This window comes from Sinohyriopsis cumingii, chromosome 4 (genome assembly GCF_028554795.1).
Source record: "Sinohyriopsis cumingii isolate HCF-2022 chromosome 4, ASM2855479v2, whole genome shotgun sequence".
In the NCBI taxonomy this organism is placed as follows: domain Eukaryota; kingdom Metazoa; phylum Mollusca; class Bivalvia; order Unionida; family Unionidae; genus Sinohyriopsis; species Sinohyriopsis cumingii.
The window spans coordinates 118,797,768-118,803,767 of record NC_142964.1 but is presented as its reverse complement, the minus strand read 5'-3'; the positions used below and the strand labels follow the sequence as shown (position 1 = coordinate 118,803,767).

The window sequence follows — 6,000 nt, the reverse complement described above, 5'->3', positions numbered from 1 at the left end:
ATGTGGATAGTATATTATATGAATTGAGAAAAGTAGGGGATGTTTTCCTTCACGTCCGCGCGTTGTTTGGTCATGATCTAGGTTAGATCAATTTTATGTTTTTAGGGGATGTTTTCCTTCACGTCCGTACTTTAACTATAAGAACCCACAAGGTTTGATGTTCGAACCATTCTACGGAATAATAAAAACGAAGATGGTGGTTGCAAGTGAGTTGTTCAACAATTTGGTACATATATACAATTGGATAATGGATGGTATCTATGTAGTGGAGAGACTAGAAAAAGAATGGAAGATAGCAGAGTATCTGGACTACGCTAAATGCCTAAACGTAGCAAAAGAAGTGATAGCAGAAATGATAGAAGAGGAGGAAAAGAGATTGAGAGGTATGATAAATCCCACCTATGTCAGAGTGGGAAGCCTAAAGGAAACACTTGACAATGCAAGCAAAGTCAGGTGCTTTCTTGAAAATATGTCACATGGGACAGAGTGCTCTTTTGTGGAGAGAGGTCAGGAAAGACTGAGGAAAGGAGAGGAGTTGATGAGAAAAGTGATGGAGGTAGAGGTAAAGAAGATTAAAGAGAGATGGAATAAAGAAAGAAAAGATCAGGAAAACAAAAAGAAACAGGCTGATTTTGAAAGGCTAAATCAGAATTGGATCAAAGTCCAGGAAAAGTTTAGAGCCTTGGGCCATCCAGACTGGATGCCAGAGGAGAAAAAGAAGAAGAAAGGAATAATGGAAAAAGTGAGGACTTGGTGGAAGAAGTGGAGAAGTTAGAAGAAGAAGAAGAAACCCAAAGGCCCTTTTCAGGGCCACCCACATTTCTCGAAAAGAGATAGCCTTTCGATTGCCTATCCCTTTTTTAATTTTTTTTTTTTAAAAAAAAAAAAAAAATCCCATGTTCAATTCCCCTTGTCCCTAAAGTAGTTTTTTTTTCTAACATGTTCAATTCCCCTTTGTCCCTAGACAAACCCAAACTCTATTCCCATGTTCAATTCCCCTTGTCCCTAGACAGACCCAAACTCTATTCCCCATGTTCAATTGCCTTTGTCCCTAGAATCGATATTTTTTTTTCATTGTTCGAATGCCTTTGTCGCTAAAATCAATATTTCCTTTTTTTCCTTTCTCCAATGTTAAATTCCATTGTCGCTAATCTTACCCAGGGTTTTTTGCCCATGTTAAATTTCCATTGTCGCTAATCTTACCCAGGGTGGTTAATGTTAAATTTCCATTGTCGCTAATCTTACCCAGGGTGGTTAATGTTAAATTTCCATTGTCGCTAATCTTACCCAGGGGGTGTTTTTAATGCTAATTCCCATTGTCGCTAATCTCACCCCTTATACTACTTATACACACACACACACAAATATATATATATATATATATATATATATATATATATATATATATATATATATATATATATATATATATATATATATATATATATATATATATATATATATATATATATATATATATATATATATATATATATATATATATATATATATATTTGTAATGTGTCCTTAGTCGTGAGGGAATATGGGCTGGTGTGTGCAGGCAAGGCAGTGGGTGCCATTTACCCTCGGATCTGGGTTCAAAATTACGAATTAATTATGATAGTATTTTTTGCATTTAAAATATTAATTCTGCCTACTATTATAAAGCATTCTTCTATATAATCCAGAGATAGCACTTTCCGTTCTATCTGGTGCATTTTTTAAAAATTTCTCTCTCTCTCTCTCTCTCTCTCTCTCTCTCTCTCTCTCTCTCTGTTTGGTTTTGCCTATTGTGTTTAGAGTGACTCTCGTAAATTACTTATCTAGGATACAATAATGATTAGCTACATTTTGTATAGACGCAATAGAGTTATATCCCCTGCAAGAATAGTTAAATTGCTAACCTTATTTTACTCTTGAGATATTGTATATCCCTCAGCTAAACAGTTTTTCAAGAAAAATTAGTACATTTTACAGGAAAAGCTTGTAATTATACATTTTTCAATTCCATTAAAACTAAAGGGTTTAGCTTGCGAACTAAATTATAGTGTTTTGACTTCCGGTAAGGTGTTGCTAGGTCAAATGTGTTGTTGCACGTGAAGTAACTGTCATCGACGACTTTGCTAAATAATCGTTTGTAGCATCAAAGGAGCGGGCTTGAAAATAAAAATGTAAGGGATCCGCAGCCCCAACGCACAGGGGCTTATATCGTTGCATACAGTATACGTATAACGTTAAATTATATTAATTATTTTGGTTCTCTGGGTGACTCAGTGATAGGAACGAAAATCGTTAATCCCGTCTTTGAGTTCTGTTATAGGCACTGACTTAATTGGGTAGATGGCAGCATCAGATGAATATGCAATTTACCCGTTTTACGACGGTGTAAATTTCCTTTTTCTCCTTTATGCCATTTTCTATATTTCCCCGACATTCAAACGTGTAGAAGACAAGAATTTCTCATGAGTTAAGTGTTTGGAAGTGTCTGTTCGCAGCAACTTTGCAAAGACTAAGGTAAGATTTATTCAGTGTCGGCATGGTTTGTCGTAATATCCTATTTGTTAAAGAGTTCATTAAAGCTTATATTGAATACAAACATGATTAGCAAGCTGTTCAAACACATTACACGTACAGAACTGGGCAAAATACAAAATGCATACCTTAACTTAGACATGAGCAAACAAAGAATTTAGAAAGTAAAAGTGAAATTAGTATCGATGATAAATTACAAAATACAATTTAGAATCTTTTAAAAAAATTAAATCTATTGGTCATAATTTAAATTTTAAATGCAGAAGCAACTAATTGGGACTCAGAAGTATGCTGTGAAGAAGCTTATGTCTTAATTAAAAATAAAGGAGCTAACATTCAGGCACTTGATATAATAAATAAGAGCAGACAAGCAACATGCTAACACAAACATTAGTGGGGCCCCGAGTGGTTGAGTGGTCTAAAGCGCTCTCCGTTACGGATAACTGCCATCTCACCTCTGTCTGCGTGGGTTCGAGTCTCAGATTCGGCCCATGTGGGTATGTGAGAAAGCTTGCCAGTAGCTTCTCGAGGGTCGGTGGTCCTTTCTGGGGATTTCCCAGGTTCTTCTCCACCATTAATACTGGCCGCCATGTATAGCCTATCATGTGCTGAAAACTGGCGTTAAACCCTACAACAGCAACAACAACCACAAACATTAGCTGTCATGGGGGATTTTACAGATATTACATTTACAGTTCCTACCATTCCAGGATAGAATTAAAGATCTGAATGAAATGAAGTTTCATTGCTCACTAATTAGGTTTGGTAGTTCATTCCATAGAATGGCAGCTGCATATCTCGGAGATATTTTGCAAGATGTTGAGGTTTTAATTCATATAACACATGAAATTTTCAGATACCTAAAATTATGGTTATTGTGTTTAAAAGTTAATAATTGTCCCAATGTTTTGGAGCATGCTTATTCAGTATTTTGAAAGTCTCTAGAGCCTTAACCTAAGGTCTGCATACCTTGACATTTTTGCTGTAAGTAAAAGTTTTCAAGTTTAGTAGTGTTCGGTCATTGCAGAAATGGCTAAGGGTTAGAAATTGAAACTGGAGAGGAGAAATGTATGGAATGTGTGTTGAGTCTAAATAGCTTATGACCAATATGATTCAAGACAGATAGCTGCCTGAAGCTTTCCTACAGAGTTTATTTACATGTGAATCAAATTGCAGTTCATAGTTGGTGTCAATTCCAAGCAGGTTAACAATTTCTTCACAATTTGTGACAGCACTGCTTATGGGAAGTACAGAGTTCATACTGAATGTCTTTTTACTGACAGCTATTGTTTGAACATTTCTGGGTGGGCTTGCATATTTTTAGCAGTGAGCAAGTCAATCAGAATGTTCAACTATGCTTCAGGTGTGTTAAATAGAGTGTTAAAATTCATTGAGGAAATGGACAGAGTGTATTTGTCAGCATAGTTATATAAAGAGCCATATGTAATAAAATAGAAGATACCATTGATAAAAACATGAAAAATTAATGGTTGAAGGATTGATCCCAGTTTTTCTGAGTATTAATTGACAGATAGCTTAGTAAGAGCACTACTGAGTCATCTGTCAGACCACAAGCTGTTAACTAGAAGATCAGAATATCAAGATGGAGATAGGCTTTGGCTAAGTCCATCAGGACTGCAGCTACATATATGTTTTCATCAAAAGCCTTCCTCCTGTCTTCAAGCAAGCATAACAGATTAGTCTGGTATACATGACCTTTACAAAAAGCAACTAAATGTTTGTTAAAAATATTCTCAAAATTCTGTGCTAACTGGGTCTCATTTGATTTCTCAGATAGTTGGGATATGATGGGTAAAATGATGACTGGTCTGTAATTACTTTTATCGAGCAGATTGTTTATTTTATACTACAGCTTCATTCAGATGAACAGGAAAATTATTTGATTGTATAGTTTTATTAATTAGTTTTATTAATTAGTAATATATATATATATATAGTAATTAGATCTGTAACAAGGTCCCCCAGCTTTTAACAATTTAACAGGAATATGATCCCCTCTTGTAGCTTTTTATAAATTTAAACTTCTTCATGGTAAACTTGCTTAAATTCAAAACATGCATCTATATTATTATTGCCCTTAATAGCCTTGATACTCTGATGGGTTAAAGGTCAAAAGGAGCATCCTTACCATATCACTACTTGTCATATGCCACATTTACAGTTCAAAAGTCTAACTGCATGGCAATTGTTCTCTGCAGAGGATGAGTTCCAAATATTCTGAATGACATAAGCTTAGCGAAACATAACTTATATATATAAGTTTCTGGTCAGGGTTGGTTTGATACTATACTATTAACATCGCATTCCCATTTGTTTGTAACCCCATGCTGATATAAAAAAAACAAAAATCATTAAGGATATAAAATGTGCACAAAAATTTGTCATTTAATTCATCAATTTATAATTTCTAATCTGATTGTCACCACGGGCCCCAAAACTGTCATCTTGTTAGCAATTTGAATCAAACGGAAGTTTCTTTAGTAAATGCTATGACCATATTTGCATGGATGAGACTATATTTTCAAGCAACATAGGTAGTTCATTGTTTTTGATCATCTCAATAATTCTGTACATTTTGGAGTTAAATCTCTTTAAATACATGCATACAAGAGTTCTTCCTTTTTTTTGTACAGTTTTTGTTAGAAATATGAAAACCAGAAATTGCAAATATGGGATGTAGATGACACAGTTTGTATGGAAATGAACTGTTCTTGAAACCAGAAAAGGACAGTAAATAGTCTAACTGCTTATTTACATTGAGACCTTCTGTTGCTTGAAATGTCAATAGCGTTAAAACTGTTAATGTCCCCTTGGCGAAAATCAGGTTGAAAATTATAAATTGATGAATGAAATGACTAATCTTGTGCATTTTTTATATCCATAATGCAGTTCGCTATTAAAATCAAAAGGGGGTTCAAGCAAATGGAAGGGTGTGTGAATACTTTAGAAAGTTGATGGGCAACAGACACGTGCCCATCAATCATGCCCCAAACCTATATTTGTATTCATGGTTGGTTATCCATCAATACCATTAATGGATTAAAGGTTTGTGGGCCAATTTTTCTGACTACAGAAAACCTTAAAAAAGGAAATTGTTTGATTATTTTGTATTTTCTTGGCATTATTTTAATTTTAATGAGCACAGTAAAAGTTAAACCTAAAGATAAATTATATTTTATACAGTAATGATCATGTGGTAACTGGTTTGGTTAGATATATATCAAATGAAATTTAATGTGAAAAAATTGTAGTCCTTTTTGTGCCAGTCATTGTTTTTAAATGATATTATTGATACGACTGTTGTTATATCTTTTTAAGTTTGAATTACTATAAAAGGTGAAGCAGTATAACACTGTACACAAGGCCAGATTAAGTTGTTTGAAGGCCCTAGAACAATTTTTTTTTTTTAAGTCTCTCCCCTCCATAACATTTATGTTTTGCAGCATC

General features: G+C 34.2%; 1 protein-coding gene across 4 annotated transcripts in view; it reads left to right on the top strand.

The window, feature by feature from the left end:
- The first annotated feature begins 1,884 nt into the window (after positions 1-1,884).
- The window catches only part of LOC149801982 (armadillo repeat-containing protein 6-like), a 28,026-nt gene continuing 23,910 nt past the window's right edge, over positions 1,885-6,000 (top strand). The window contains exon 1 of one of the 4 annotated variants that reach the window (XM_089956382.1): positions 1,885-1,986. The gene's annotated coding sequence lies outside the window, so the exon portion shown is untranslated. Of the gene's footprint in view, positions 1,987-2,046; positions 2,172-2,200; positions 2,221-2,244; positions 2,515-6,000 lie in introns of those variants that run through there. The other 3 variants (XM_089956379.1, XM_089956383.1, XM_089956381.1) reach the window with 3 other exon arrangements.